At 45.0% G+C, this 16,626-nt stretch overlaps 2 pseudogenes; both read left to right on the top strand.

Annotated features, from left to right (window-relative positions):
• Positions 1 to 702: 702 nt before the first annotated feature.
• LOC142457187 (DNA-binding protein RFX5 pseudogene) lies at positions 703 to 1,956 on the top strand (annotated as a pseudogene).
• A 7,351-nt stretch (positions 1,957 to 9,307) lies between these two features.
• Positions 9,308 to 15,996, top strand: LOC142457185 (protein SET-like; annotated as a pseudogene).
• The last annotated feature ends 630 nt before the right edge of the window (positions 15,997 to 16,626 follow it).

Raw genomic sequence — 16,626 nt, 5'->3', positions numbered from 1 at the left:
GAAGAACTAGATGGTGCTCAGTTCCCACTACCAACCACTCTTAAAAATTTTATTCTTGTTTTGTTTATCTTTAATCATTTTATTAAGTGCTCATACAACTCTTATCACAATTCATACATACATCAATTGTGTAAAGCATATTTGTACATTCATTGCCCTCATCATTCTCAAAACATTTGCTCTCCACTTAAGCCACTGGCATCAGCGCCTCATTTTCCCCCCTCCCTCCCTGCTCCTCCCTCCCTCATGAACCTTTGATAATTTATAAATTATTATTTTGTCATATCATGCCCTGTCCGACATCTCCCTTCACCCACTTTTCTGTTGTCCATACCCCAGGGAAGAGGTCACATGTAGATTCTTGTAATCTGTTCCCCCTTTCCAACCCACTCTCCGTCTACCCTCCCAGTATGGCCACTCTCACCACTGGTACTGAAGGGATCATCCACCCTGGATTCCCTGTGTTTCCAGCTCCTATCTGTACCAGTGTACATCCTCTGGTCTAGCCAGACCAACCACTCTTAAGAATAGAAAATAATAGAATGGATTTTTGAAAAAAGCCAAAAGAAAAATATCAGACATTGCTCTGAAAGAGACTAGAGGAGATTCAGGAAAAAAGAAAATAAAGCAACGCACGAGCCGGCCGAGCCAGGACCGTGGGGCTGGGCTGGAGTGAAGGTGGCTACGAGCCCTCGTGCTGGGATGACAGAAGACGAACCTGATTCTAAGAGCCCGAAGGCTGGGGGGAGGGCTCCCCGAGCCCCCCCCCCCCAGGTAATGCGGAGGCGGGTGAGCCCACCACCCTTCTTCAGAGGCTCCAAGCTACCATTTCCAAGGCCTTGCGAACAAAGTGGAGGGGATTCTGCAAGATGTACAGAAATTCTCAGACAACGACAAGCTGTATCTCTACCTTCAGCTCCCCTCAGGGCCCAGCACTGGAGACAAAAGCTCAGAGGCCAGCACACTCAGCGACGAGGAGTATATGTATGCTTATAAGTGGATCCGCAACCACCTGGAAGAGCACACAGACACCTGTCTGCCAAAGCAAACTGTGCACGAGCCTCGCCTGTTGCAGCCCACTCAGCACAGCCAACTTTGGCAAAGCCATCAGAGAGATTTTCCCTGACATCAAGGCCCGGAGGCTGGGTGGCCAGGGCCAGTCCAAATATTGCTACAGTGGCATACGAAAAAAGCCCATGGTATGTATGCCACCCCTGCCCGGACTTGACCTGAAGGGCCCCGAGAGCCCAGAAATGGGCCCAGAAGTGACCCAGGCACCGCGGGATGAACTGGTAGATGCAGCCTGCGCCCTGACCTGTGACTGGCCAGAGCCAATCCTGAAACGGTCCTTCAGTTCCATCGTAGAGGTCGCCCGCTTCCTGCTTCAGCAGCACCTCATCTCTGCCAGATCCGCCCATGCGCATGTGCTCCAGGCCATGGGGCTTGCTGAAGAGGATGAACATGGCCCCCGAGAACGGTTATCGAAATCCAAGAGCGGTGTAGAGAACCTGGAGGGCGGAACCCGAAGAAATCAGAGGGACCAGCCCAGCCTTCCAAGGAATTGGAAGCCCAGGCTGGGCCTGGCCCCCTAGGGCGTGGAGAACGGGAGAAGAGTGTAGTCGAGAGCCCGGCCCCAGCAGCCAGTGACCCCCAAGCTAAGTCCCTGGTGGCTCGACTCCCTCTGCTCCTCCCCCGGACCTCTTGCTCACATATCCAGTCAATTCGAGTCTCTCCACCTATTCTGGCCCCAAGCTCTCTCAAGGCCCCTTAAAAGTGGCTACATTGCCTTTGCCCAGCAGGGCTGGGGTTCCTCAGGCGGCAGTGCCCATCATTAGCATGACCTTACCATCTGTCCCGCCTTTTCCTGGGACTGGTGAGCTCCACCTGTGGGTCTCCCTCAGCCTGAAGCATGGAGAACAGGGAGGTAGGCACAGCCAGCGACCCGGGACCCCATGACAAGGGCGTCAAGAGGACCGCTGAAGGACCTGTGAGGGAGGCCAGGGGGCAGGGCCTGCCAACAAAAGCAGCGAAGCAGGATGGAGAGGATGTAGGAGCTGATGCCAAAAGAAGGTGGGGGAGTCCTCGATAAAAATCAGGTGGAAGCGGGGGAAAGGAATTCTACCCCCGGAGAAGTCAGCAGCTGCCCCCGACTCTGCCCGGTCAAGGTTACCACTGGAGACATGGTGCTCTGGAGGGGCAAGCAACACCTCGGGAGGGTCGGAGGGGACAGGGCTAAAGGGTGAGGCCGAGAGGGGAACAGTGCTTGCCCAGGGTCAGGAAGATGGCGCTATTCCCAAAGGAGTAAGGGGCTCTAGTTCTCGACATGCCAAAGAAGCAGGGGAGAAAATTATTGTCACCCCCAAAGTGAGTGTCATCAAGGGCAGTAGAAGCCCAAAAAGAGGCCCTTCCGTTGGGAAAGGGAGAGGCAGAGAGTGCCACACAGGATAGCAAAGGCTTCAAGGGGCATGTGCTTCCAAGTCCCTTACCCCATGACTGGAAGGACCCCAAAGCAACCCCCTCGTGAAAGGTGGGGAAGAGAATTTAAGTGTGTATACATACATATGTCAACTCTGCCTGCTTAGTAGAAGCCCCTTTGCACTTGCTTCTCATTTGACCCATTCTCTGTACAGCTGCTGAGTCACCTCGTCTTGCCTCTGACCCCGCCAGCTTGATACCTTTGCCTTCTATGTCACTAACAAAACTCTAGTGACCTTCTTACCTGGATCCCTGTGCTAATCTGTGGGAAGATAGGGCTAGGTAGGATAAGTATGATGGATGTAAAGCTTAGGAATCTTGGTTTTAAATCATAAAAAAACCCAACTCAAACTGGCTTAAGAATCAAAAGGCTTTATTGTCACAGATACCTGTAAACTTCAGAGGTTAGGGTTGGCTCCAGGTGAAGCTTGATCCAGGAGCTCAGTCTATGTCAAAGTACCTAATTTATTTTATTCTTTATGCTCCACTTTCTGTAGGATCACCTTAAGGCCGGCCACCTCGTGACTGCCAGCGCTCCTGGGGTTCCATGTGCCCTCGTTAAGTGGGGGTTCTTTGTGACGGGGCTCCCAGCATAAGCCCTTTAGATCCACTCTGCTCAGGTCAGCCTGAGATATACATCCATCCCTAACCAATCACTGTGGCCTGAGGACGATGCATGCTCATTTGCTTACTCTACACCATGGACTACACTGTGCTTTCTTTAAAAAGGCCAGTCTCTTCAGTCACCAGGCCTAAATGAAAACCGTAAGGGGGGAGTTGCAGAGGAGGATGCTGCTAAGAAAGACAAGTGATCAGCGAGACCTACTGCCTGTATCCATCATAGTCTTCCTCTTGATCGGGTCTCAGAAGGAACAAGAAGGGGGTCACTCCCCTTTAGGGACTCGCTCTCTAGGCTCCGTATGAAGAATGACAGTCCCTTGCTTCCATCTCTTCTCAGAGTGGAGCAGCTTCCCTTTCGTGTTTCTGAACTTCCCTTTTCCCCTCATTACTAGTACACCTCCCCCACCATCTTTCACCAGGACTAGTAAAGCTATTGACTTCCTCTTCATTTCATTAAATTCATTCTGTATCCCCCCCCCAAGAAAAGAGACTAGAGGAGCCCCAAAGACCATTGCCCTGGGTCAATGCCTAACTTGAGACTACAGACCCTTCTTGATGTCAGCATAGCACCATAAAGCAAACACTAACGCCCATGAAGAACATGCTTCCTAGAATAACCGACCACATGCGACTCACAGGACAGCATGTGCCCAAAGCCCAAGATGAGAGGGCAAGGAGGGACAGGAACAAGAAATGAGGAAACCCAGGGACGAAAGAGGGAGAGTGCTGACACATTGTGGGGGTTGCAACCAATGTTAGGGAACTCTTCCTCTGTGGATTATTGATTGGAAAACTAATTGGCTATGGAAACTTCTACTAAAGTTAAGTGTTAGAAAAAAAACCCAACAAATCAGATTGTAACCATGGTGCTACTCTGTCTCCCTTGCTAGTTTGTGTTGGCTTCCGCTGTCTGCATCATCTAGGTTTAACCCTTGGGCTCTTGGAGCAGTTTCATCCTGCACCATGCTGCTAAGGTGCGACACTAGCCGGAGGCTGCAAAGTAATGACCATGCATTGTTCCTGTCAGTCACCTCACAACCTTGCCAGCGCACATTGCCAATGGTCAGTCATGTCACAACCTCGTGAGCATGCATTGTCTTTTGTTTTCTGGTCAGGAGGCCTAACAAGATCTGAACTCACAGATCAGGCCTTGGCTGTCGCAGCCTCATTCAGGACTGTGGAGTAGAAGCTGGATCGAACCAGACATAGAGTATGAGCTGAGGCTGGTCATCTGGAGACATGGAGTAGATAAGCAATCCCTGTGTAAGGTCAGAAGGTGAGGTATGGCCAGTCCCACCCCAACTTAGCCTGTGAGCTTCGGAGAACCACAGGACAGTGGATGGAGGCAGCCCACAGGAAGATCCCGCATGGGCATGTCCTCTTAACACATTGACCCTACACCCTTCTAAGCAGGGTCCATTTCAAGCTTATCACCTCCTCCCAGGTCGGGCTTGGGAGGGGCTGAGAGGCCTAAGAGAAGCAGAAGTACACACAGAACTAGTGTATTATTTTTACCCACTGCATGACACTCAATCACAAGGCTTTATCTAGTCACGAACATTTAGATTGTCTCTCTTTGTTCTATTAAAAGCAAAGCTGCGGTGAATAAATTCTACTAGCCTCCACTGAGCACTTCATTTTCCCCAGGTCTGCTTTTACATACTCCGGTACGTTGTATAGGTTTTATTACTAGGCAGTGCACGTTTCATGTGCATTGCCCCGCCCCCCGCCCCCTAGGCAGGTTATAGTTGTTATTGGTGGGGACTTGGGATGGCCTTTTAAATGCATACATTGTATTTTGATATTTCCAACTCGGCCACTTTCTCCTCTTGTGCCCAGCTTGGCAACAGTAGGGGTCCTTGTGGGTTAGAAAGACCTGTCCTTTAAGAGTATGGAAGTACTTGCGTACATTTTCTTTTAAAATGTACCTGTTTTTACCCACTCAATGTGATTAAACATTCTGTGTTTGTTTGTTTGTTTGTTTACTGTGAGAGTTCCTTTAGCACACTGTATGTGAAAACTGGACACTGACCACGGAGCACAGAGAAGAATGGATGCATCCGAATGACAGTGTTTATTGAAGAATATGAACATTTCCATGGATGGTCAGAAGAACAGGTACATCTGCTTTAAAGAAATGCAGCCAGAATTCCCCTTAGAAATGAGGATGGAGAGGTGCTTACTGCGAACACGTCATCAGGAAGGGACCAGACGTTGCAGAGGGTAAAATAGAGGGTCAGCGAACAAGTGGAAAACCTTCAACCAGAGGGACTGACACAGTGGCTGAAACAATGGACTCAAACGTAATGCCAATTGTGAGCAAGGCACAGGACTGGGCAGTGTACATAGAGTTACCACAAGTCAGAACTAACTCAGTGGCATCTACCAGCCACAACAGAAAGCTCAGCTTGATCACCCAAATTGTTAGCCACTGGAACCGATGAAATGTATTGAGCTGTCTGTCTCCCCTACCATGATGTGAAATCTACCTTGATAATACAACAGATTCTTCTATTTATTGAATCTCTTTTCCAATTTTCTCTCCTGATTCATTGATCTGTTGGTTTATTCCTGGATCAGTACTAGGACTTTATTTCTTATTAGAAAAGCTATAAAGGCTTATTACAGAAAGATCAGCAAACACACAGATGCAAATACATACACACATAATAAGCAAAACTCACTTATGATACCATCTACAGATAAGTATCGATTTTGCCTTGGTGTCTATTGCTGCAAGTGACTTAATTTATGTGAGTGTGTATAAATATATATTCATAAAGTAAGTGCCATACAAACAGTTATGTAAACATTTCATTTTCATGATGTATCAGGAGTGTTATCAGTAAAAAAATAATGCTTCTTTAAAAACTTATTGTGGAATCCCCCAATACAATAGCACCTCGCCCTGCTAAGCAGCCATTGCAAGATACCCATCTTCCCGACATGATCACTGAAGACAGCCGTGTGTGTAAGCAAATGTGGTGAAGAAAGCTGATGATGCCCGGCTATCAAAAAAAGATATAGCGTCTGGGGTCTTAAAGGCTTGAAGGCAAATAAGCGGCCATCTAGCTCAGAAGCAACAAAGCCCACAGAGAAGAAGCACACGGCCTAAGCGAATACAAGGTGTTGAATGGACCATGTAGCAGATACAAAGGAACAAAAACAATCATTGTGTGATCACCTTCCTCACATAATGGCTGAAGACGAAAGTGTGCATAAGCAAGAGTGGTGAAGAAGGCGGATGGTGCCCGGCTACTGAGAGATATAGCGTCTGGGGACTTAAAGGCTTGAAAGCAAACAAGCGGCCATCTAGCCCAGAAGCAACCGAGCCCACACGGAAGCAGCACACCAACATAGGTGACCATGAAGGACAGAGGAGACCAGGTCTCCAACATCAAAGGTGGGGTGGTGGTGAGAATCACATCACCGTGAAAGAGGGGGAGTGCATGATGGGGACCCAATGCCCACCTGTAGAGAGCTGAACACCCCTTCCAGAGGGGTAGTGAGGAGGAGATGGGCCACACAGGGTTCAGTGTAACAACAATGAAACTCAAAACCTTCCTCTAGTTCCTGAACGCTTCCTCCCCTCCCAATCATCATGACCCCAATCCTACCTTGCCTTGCGGAGCTGGTTGTACCAGAGGATGTACAGCGGTGCAGTGGGGATCTGGAGGCACAGGGAATCTAGGACAGACGAACCCTTCAACACCAGCGGTGGGAGTGGCGACACCAGGAGGGAAGGGCATGTAGAAAGGGAGAACCGATCTCGGAGATCTATGTGTAACCTCCTCTCTGGGAGATTGGCAAGGGGGAGGCGGGTGAGGGGAGACGCCGGGGAGTGTAAGATAAGATATAATAATTATTTATAAACTATCAAGGGACCAGGGGTGGGATCGGGGAGGGAGGGGGATGGGGGATGGGGGGAAAAAAAGGGAAACCGAGCTGATTCCAGGAACCCAAGTGGAAGGTGAATTATGAGAGTGATGAGTGCAACGAATGTATAAGGGTGCTTTGCTCATTTGATGTATGTACAGACTGTGATAAGAGCCTTATGAGCCCCAATAAAAAGATTTTTAAAAAAAAGAAAATGATTAGGGCAAAGAATGTACGGATGTGTTTTATACAATTGATGTATGTATATGTATATGTATGGATTGTGATAAGAGTTGTATGAGCCCCTAATAAAATGTAAAAAAATAAATAAAATTAAAAAATTTAAAAAAAGATAAAAAAAACTTATTGTGGAAAAATGTATATGCACTTATATATAATATATGCCCTATATACACACAATATATATATATAATGATCATATATATAGGTCATTTCAACTATATATGTGTATTGATGTATATATATTAATGCTACCAGATTATAAATAAATCATATAAAACTTAGTTTGACTTGGTGCATATAATTATATATAATCTGGTAGAATTAATTACATTCACCATGTTGTGCAACTCTCACCACTCTCTATTTCCAAAAGCATCTCCTCACACCAGACACAGCCTCAGTACTCCTTCAGCCATGACTCCCCAGCTCCCTCTCTGTAGCCTCCCCATTCCAGTCTCTGGGAACCACCAATGAGCTATTGCCTCTATGCCTTTGCCTAATCTAGATATTCATATAAGGAGCCCTGGTGGGTTATGCACTGGCTGCTGCCTGCAAGATCAGCAGTTCAAAACCACCAGCCACTCCTCGTGAGAAAGATGAGGCTTTCTACTCCCCTAGAAAGTTATAATCACAGAAAGCCAGAGCGGCAGTTCTACTCTGTCCTGTAGGCAGGCTTGCTATGAACCAGAATCAACTCAAGGGCAGCGTGTTATGAGAGTAAGAGATGCTCCATATAAGCTGGGTCATACCTTATTTGTCCTTTTGAGTCTGCCTTATTTCACTTAACATGAGGTCTTCAAGGATCTTTCACGTGGGAACATATTCAGGACTCCCTTCCTCTTTAGGACTGTGTAGCATTCAACTGCAGGGTTAGACCACATCTTGTTTTCCCACTTGTCTGTTGATGACCTGTCTGCCCATCTCTGTGTAGTGTTAGTTTTACTTGGTGCACTTAATGGATTTGAATTAACTCAAGTACTCGAGATCTCCGATGCTGACAAAAGTGTTTCTGAGTTGATCAAACTTTAGAAGCCATCTTCTCCTGAATGGAGAAGCATCATTCAGAGAAAAAATTGCTCCCTGAACCTCTATCTTCTTCAGATCCTGGTTCAAAAAGTCTTCACGTTCTAGTTTGCATCTGCTGCCGTTATGGATTGAAGTGTATGTCAGCTTGGCTGGGCCAGGATTCTCAGTGGTGTGACAGTTAGGAAATGTTGAGACCATTCTCCCTGAAGCGATCTAATGTGACAGCCCATTTGTTTTACAGGAGTGTGTGTGTGTGTGTGTGTGTGTGTGTGTGTGTGTGTGTGTGTGTGTGTGAGATGCAATGCGCTGACTCATGTCTCAGCTTTAATCTCATGGCTGGGAGTTTCCTGGAGGTGTGGCCTGCATCACTTTTTCCCTTACCAGAGACGAAGGGAGCTCACTGTCACCCAGGAAGAAGAGCTGGGAGCAAGTGTGTCCTCCTTTGGACCCAGGGTCACTGTGCTGAGAACCTGCTAGATTTGGGGAAAGACAAGAGGCTTGCTGGTAGAATGAGGTGCCTCAGGCACTTTCGGCAGAGCTAAATGAGCTTTGTAACTCTCACCTGAGCTGGGCAGGGGCCAGGCAACGAGGACCGTGAGAGGAGGCCTGCATGACGAAGGGAGGTTGGCCTACATGCTTCTTGATCCTCTCCCTAAGTCGTGGCTTACTGGTTTTGCTCCCAAGTTGTAAGCTGGCACTTCACTAATAAACCCCACAGGCATGAGTATTATCATAAATATCATGAATTCTGTGAGACCACTGCACACGATTAGTGCACCCAGTAGAGAAGTAGAGAGGGCTCTGGGAGGGGCGGCCAGGTCAGAATTGGTGAACAGGCTGGAGGGCTCAGGTATGTTTGACCTCCTCCTTCTCCTGGGACTCAGCCTTTTAGAGGTATAGCGCGCACGCACACACACTCACACACACACACACACACCTCCTTTTTACACCAATGTCTGATGCTGTACACCATGTTCTGCACCTTTGTTTTTTCGCTTAACAACATACCTTGGGGATTATTCCACATTTATAGTGACAAATATCCAAAGGTGGTCCCCAAGGAATCATGCCTCCTGTTTCTATTCACCAGTCCTTGAAGGTGGGCTGTCACTATGACTTAGTTGTAAGCTATCAACTGTGATGGGGCCCATGAAACAGCAGGACTTCTGAGCACAGGTCAGAAGAAGCCTTGCTGCTTCTCCTTTGGTCTCTTGAAACCACCCTCCCTCCATCGATGCTGTGCCATCGCCACTCATTGAGACTGTTGCCTTTCCAGCTGTTGCTGTGCTTTAGTTTAGCTGTCGTCAGTTACAGTATAGAAAGATCTTTATAAGGGTGATACACTAGAGGCAAACACTTGGGCTACGCTGTTATTTTGTTTAATGATGGCTTTGTAGGATAATTCCAGTTTAAAGTTTATAGGTGATCGCTGAGGATTTCTCCAGCCTCAATGGATGAAACACTTTCTCAGAGCCTTGAGCTGCCAGGTAAGGAACCTGGCCACCTTGTAGAGATGATCAAGTAGAAGGGTCCTGAGACTTCAGGAGGAGGAATTGCTGGGGGTGAATTTGAGACTAACCTGTTACCCATTCTCAAGGCAATGGCATGAAATGCCACCCAATGACCTTCATGAATGCCATGTGGAAACAGATGCATCAACCTTACTTGAATACGTGGCTCACAAAATCATGAAACATTTAAAAAGTATTTTGGCCTTAAGTGGAGAGCAAATGTTTTGAGAACGATGAGGGCAATGAATGTACAAATGTGCTTTACACAATCGATGTATGTATGGAATGTGATAAGAGTTGTATGAGCCCGTAATACAATGATTTTTTTAAAAAGTGTTTTAAAAAAAAAGAGGTCAGGTGCACCTTAGTCCTCTAAATGCGCATCCTTGTGCATCAAGAATCTAGAGAGGTCTTCTGCAGCAGATCGACTCAGTGCAATAGCTTTTGATCTGACTGTTGTGTCCAGGAGCATTGATTGTGGATACCAGCAAGACAAAATCCTTGACAACTTCAAGCTTTTCTCCATTTATCATGTTACTTATCGGTCCAGTTGTGAGGATTTGGGCCTTCTTTGAGTTGCCATCTACACTGAAGGCTGCAATCCTTGATCTTCATCAGTGCGTCAAGTCCTCCTTACTTTCAGCAAGCAAGGTTGTGTCATCTGCATATTGCAGATTGCTATAAACCTCCCTCCAGTCCTAATATAGCATCCTTCTTCGTATAACCGAGCTTCTCTGGTTATTTGCTCAGCACACCGATTGACCAAATATGGTGAAAGGCTACAATCATGATGCACACCTGTCCTGATTTTAAACCATACATTATGCCCTTGTTCTGGTGACACAACTACCTCTTGATCCACGTACAAGTTCTGCAGGAGCATGATGAAATGTGGAATTCCCATTCTTCTCAAGGTTATGCACAGTTTCTTATGGCCTACACTGTCGAATGCCTTTGCACAGCCGATGAAACACAAATACACACCTTTCTGGTACTCTCTGCTTTGAGCCAAGATCCAGCAGACATCTAACTTGTTCCAAGTCCTCTTCTGAATCCAGCCTGAACTTCTGGCAGCTCCCTGTCAATGTACTAGTGCGACTGTTGTTGGATGATCTTCAGCAAAGTTTTACTTGTAAGCGTTATCAATGATATTGTTCTATAGTTTGAGCATTCTGTTGGGTCATCTTTCTTTGGAATGGGCACACATATGGATCTCTTCCAGTTAGTTGACCAAGTAAATGTCTTCCAAATTTCCTGGCATAGACCAATGAGTTCTTCCAGTGCTTCTACAGCTTGCTGAAACATTTCTATTGGAATTCCATTGATTCCTGAAGCCTTGTTTGTGGCTACCTCCTGAAATGGGAGATTGACTATTTCTTTTTGGTACACTGACTGTATTCTTTCCATCTTCTTTGATGCTTCCTGCGTCATTCAATATTTTGTCCATAAAATCTTTCAGCATCGAAACTTGAAGCTTGAATTTTTTCTTGAGTTCTTTCAGTTTAAGATATGCTGAGCATGTTCTCTGAAAGGTTTCAAGGTCTTTGAACATTTGTTTCTTTTTTCTTAAAATCATTTTATTGAGGGCTCGTACAATTCTTATCACAATCCATACATCAGTTGAATCAGGCATATTTGTACATATGTTGCCTTCATTCTTTTCTAGACATTTACTTTCTATTGAGTCCTTGATATTAGCTCTTTTGTTTCCCCCTTCCTCTCCCTCATAACCCCCTGCTAGATTGTGCATTGTTATTAGTTTCATCTCTCACATTGACTGCTGTCTCCCTTCCCCCATGTTTTCTGTTGTTCCTCTCCCTGGAGAGGGGTGTATAGTGATGTGTCGATCATTGTGATCGGTTCCCCCTTTCTCCCTTCCTCTCCCCCTCTTTCCCCTACCCTTCTGCTATAACTATTCCCACTCCTGTTCCTGGATTCTGTGTGTCGTGAGTTCCTATCCCTTTCTTTCTTAAAAAATTCTTTAAATTGTTTTATTAGGGACTTATACAACTCTTATCACAATCCACACATACATCAATTGTGTAAAGCATATTTGTACATTCATTGCCTCATCATTCTCAAAACATTTGCTCTCCACCTAAGCCCCTGGCATCAACTCCTCATTTTTCCCCTCCCTCCCTGCTCCCACCTCCCTCATGAACCCTTGATAATTCATAAATTATTATTTTGTCATATCTTGCTGTGTCTGACGTCTCCCTTCACCTACTTTTCTGTTGTCTGTCCCCCCGGGGAGGACGTCACATGTAGATTCTTGGTTCCCCCTTTCCAACCTATCCTCCTTCTACCCTCCCAGTGTCGTCACTCACACCACTGGTCCTGAAGGGATCATCCACCCTGGATTCCCTGTGTTTCCAGTTCCTATCTGTACCAGTGTACATCCTCTGGTCTAGCTAGATTTGTAAGGTAGAATTGGGATCATGATAGTGAGGGAGGAAGAAGCATTTAGGAACTAGAGGAAAATTGTATGTTTCATCGTTGCTACATCGCACCCTGACTGGCTCATCTCCCTGAGACACTTCTGTAAGGGGATGTCCAGTGGCCACTTCACACTCCCCACCTCATTCACTATGATAAGATTTTTGTTCTGATGATGCCTGATACCTGATCCCTTCGACACCTCATGATCACACAGGCTGGTGTGCTTCTTCCATGAGGGCTTTGCTGCTTCTGAGCTAGATGGCCACTTGTTTACCTTCAAGCCTTTAAGACACAAGACGCTATATCTTTTGATAGCTGGGCACCATCAGCTTTCTTCGCCACATTTGCTTATGCACCCATTTGTCTTCAGTGATCATATCGTGGAGGTAACCAAACAATGATATGATTTTTTTGTTCTTTGATGCCTGATACCTCATCCCTTCAACACCATGTGATCACACAGGCTGGTGTGCTTCTTCCATGTGGGCTTTGTTGCTTCTGAGCTAGATGGCCACTTGTTTACCTTCAAGCCTTTAAGACCCCAGACGCTATATCTTTTGATAGCTGGGCACCATCAGCTTTCTTCATTTGCTTATTCACCCGCTTTGTCTTCAGTGGTTGTGTCAGGAAGGTGAGCACCATAGAATGCCAATTTAATAGAAGAAAGTATTCTTGCATTGAGGGAGTACTTGAGTGGAGGCCCAATGTCCTTCTGCTACCTTAATACTAAACCTATAAATATAGACTCATAGGTCTATTTCCCCATCCTCATATATAAATATATTTGCATATGTAAATGTCTTTATTTAGACCTCTATATATGCCCTTTGCCTCCTAGCTCTTTCCTCTATTTCCTTTGACTTTCCTCTTGTCCCACTATCATGCTGAGTCTTCATTGAACATTTCATTATAATATTTTTTTTCTCAAGCTGCTCTTTGAAATTTTCTATTCAGCTCTTTGACTTTATCCTTTCTTCTATTTGCTTTAGCTATTCTATGATTAAGAGTATATTTCAGAGTTGCTTTTGATGTCCACTTTGATCTTTCTTTCCTGTCTTTTTAATGATTCACTTTCTTCACGAATGATGGTCTTGATGTCCTCTCACCGTTCATTAGGTCTTCTATTCAATGCATCAGATCTGTTCTTGAGATGGTCTGGAATGTCAGATGAGAGAGGAACTGAGGTCATATTTTGGCTCTCATAGATTTGTTTTAATTTTCTTCAACTTCTACCTGAACTTACATATGAGCAATTTGTGGTCTATTCCACAGTCAGCTCATGACCTGGTTCTAGCTGCTGAATTTTTCTCCATAGTGTCTTCCCACAGATATAGTTATTTTGATTTATGTGTATCTCCTCTGGGGAATTCCATGTTATAGTCAACTTTTGTGTTGTTGAAAAAGGTAGCTATGAACAAGTTGTTGGTTTTGCAAAAGCCTATCATGTGATCTTCAGCTTAATTTCTATTACCAAATCCATATTTTCCAACGACTGTTCTTTCCTCTTTGTATCGAACGTTTACATTCCAACCACCAATGCACCAAGATGCATTCCAATCAGTGCATCTTGATTCCCTGTTTGATCAATTTCAGTCTGAGGAAGTTGGTAGAATTCTTAAGTTTCTTCATCACTAACTTTTGTGGTTGGTGCATAAATCTGATGGTATTGATTGGATTTACCTGGAGACAGATAGAATCCTATCACAGAGAGCATTGTACTTTATGATGGATTTAACAAGATCCTTTCTGACAAAGAATGCCATACCATTCCTCTTGATTGTGTTATTCCTGTCACAGTAGATCACATGATTTTCAAATTCAAAATGGCCAATACCAGTCCATTTCAGCTCATTAATGTCTAGGGTATTGCTCTTTATGAATTTCATTTCATTTTTGACCATTTCCATTTCCCTAAATTCCTACTTCACACATCCCTGATCAGTAGAAGATTTTGGCATCTGTTGCTCCTCACCTTGAGTTGTACCCTATCAGCAAACGAAGATCCCATAGGCTCCACCCCCACAGACTTTACCAGATTCACATCACCATGGTCTACACCCCAAGAAATCAGCTCTTCTTCAATCACATTTTGCTTGTCCTCAAGACCTGAGGGGCCCATAGTCTGGCACTATCTCTGATAGTATGCTGCTTCCTTTGTTCAAGCCAGCAGTTCTTAACCTGTGAGTCACGACCCCTTTGGGGGGGTCGAACGTCCCTTTCACAGGGATCGCCTGACACCAACAGAAAACACATATTTCTGATGGTCTTAGGAACTGAGACACCGCTCCTCTATCCCTCTCCAGCTGGGTCTGCCCCCATGCAGATCCACCCACATACGAGTACCAGGCATGAAGACTTACCCATGCTACACCGTGCTTCAAGACAAAATTTCATTTATTTGTCATTAGAAATAAATATTTCACAATATATAATAACATATTGTTTTGTGATTAACCACTATTCTTTAATTATGTTCAATTTGTAGCAATGAAAATACATCCTGAATATCAGATATTTACATTATGATTCATAATAGTAGCAAAATGACAGTATGAAGTAGCAACAAAACAATTTTATGGTTGGGGGTCACCACAATATGAGGAACTGTATTAAAGGGTCCTGGCATTGGGAAGTTTGAGAATCACTGGTTTAAGCTTTCAGTATCTGACAATGCTTCAATGTTATGCATAGAATTTCAGCGGCTTCTTCCACCGAAGTGGAGACTTCTTCCTTGTCTGTTCTTAGTCTGGAAACTTCAGAAACCTGTTCACGTTGGGTGACCCTCCTGGCATTTGAAATACCAATGACGTAGCTTTTAGAATCACAGCAAACATCAACAAACTGACAGACAAGTGTTGGCAATTTTGTGGCAGTTTCCACGGGAGGCCAGCGGCTCTTTGGCACGTTCCTTGGGCTCTGCTGGCAGACAGCAAGCAGCATGGCCCCTAACCGCCAGTCTTCAAGCCTGCCGCAAATGAAGAAGTCTAAGGTGCAGGAGACCCCGGCCCCCCCCCCAAGGAAGAAAAAGAACAGCTGGAAGCAATTGAACATATTGATGAGGTACAAAATGAAATAGACAGACTTAATGAACAAGCCAGTGAGGAGATTTTGAAAGCAGAACAGAAATATAACAAACTCTGCCAACCATTCTTTCAGAAGAGGTCAGAATTGATCGCCAAAATCCCAAATTTTGGGGTAACAACATTTGTCAACCATGCGCATGTGTCTGCATTGCTTGAGGATGAAGAGGCTCTGCATTATTTGACCAGAGCTGAAGTGACAGAATTTGAAGATATTAAATCAGGTTACAAAATAGATTTTTATTTTGATGAAAATCCTTACTTTGAAAATAAAGTTCTCTCCAAAGAATTTCATCTGAATGATAGTGGTGATCCATCTTCAAAATCAACTGAAATCAAATGGAAATCTGGAAAGGACTTGACGAAACATTCCAGTCAAACACAGAACAAAGCTAGCAGGAAGGGGCAGCATGACGGACCTGAGAGTGTCTTTACCTGGTTTACCGACCAGTCTGATGCCGGCGCCGATGAATTAGGAGAGGTCATCAAAGATGATATCTGGCCAAATCCATTACAGCACTATTTGGTTCCTGATATGGATGATGAGGAAAGTGAAGGTGAAGAAGATGAAGAAGAAGAAGAAGAAGAAGGGTTTAGAAGATATTGATGAAGAAGGGGATGAAGACGAAGGGGAAGAAGATGAAGATGATGACAAGGGAGAGGAAGGAGAGGAGGATGGAGGAGAGGATGACTACCAGAACACTAATGGATTCCAACCTTTTTAATTTTCTTCAATCCCTGGGAGCAAGTTGCAGTCTTTTTTTGTTTTTGTTTTCTTCCTCTTGTGCTCAATCACCCTGTTCTTGAGGTCTCTTTTCTCTACACCATGGTTCTCAACTTATTTGGGGGTGGAGGGAATAATGCCTTGTGCAGAATACAGTGGAAAAGAACCTCTACCCCCTTGTGTTCAAATTAATTTTTGTCCCTTCCTGTCTCAACAAAAACTATGGAATCAACACACCACCGTGCTCTGTGGGAAAACAAAACCCTCTGCTCCCTTGGCCCTGCTGGCAGCTGGAGGGTGCTCGGCCCCTGTAGCTTCTTTCCTCCTTCCTCTGTACATTGGGCTCAGAGATTACACTGTGTCTCTATGTGAATATGGACAGTTAGCATTTACCAACATATATCTGTCTACTTCTCTTGTTTAAAAAAAAAGGAAAAACAACTTTAAAAAAGGGGGTTATAGAAGGTCAGCAAAGGGTGGGTTTGAGATGTTTGGGTGGGTTAAGTGGCATTTTGAAAACATGGGCTTCTCCTTTGGCATGCTTAATTGTGATGTTTAACGGACAGCCTTGCAGTTTAAGATGACACTTTTAAAATAAAATGCTCTCCTAATGATGACTTGAGCCCTGCCA

Source organism: Tenrec ecaudatus, chromosome 9, assembly GCF_050624435.1.
Source record: "Tenrec ecaudatus isolate mTenEca1 chromosome 9, mTenEca1.hap1, whole genome shotgun sequence".
NCBI classification, from domain to species: domain Eukaryota; kingdom Metazoa; phylum Chordata; class Mammalia; order Afrosoricida; family Tenrecidae; genus Tenrec; species Tenrec ecaudatus.
This window is presented reverse-complemented; position numbering and strand designations above follow the sequence as displayed.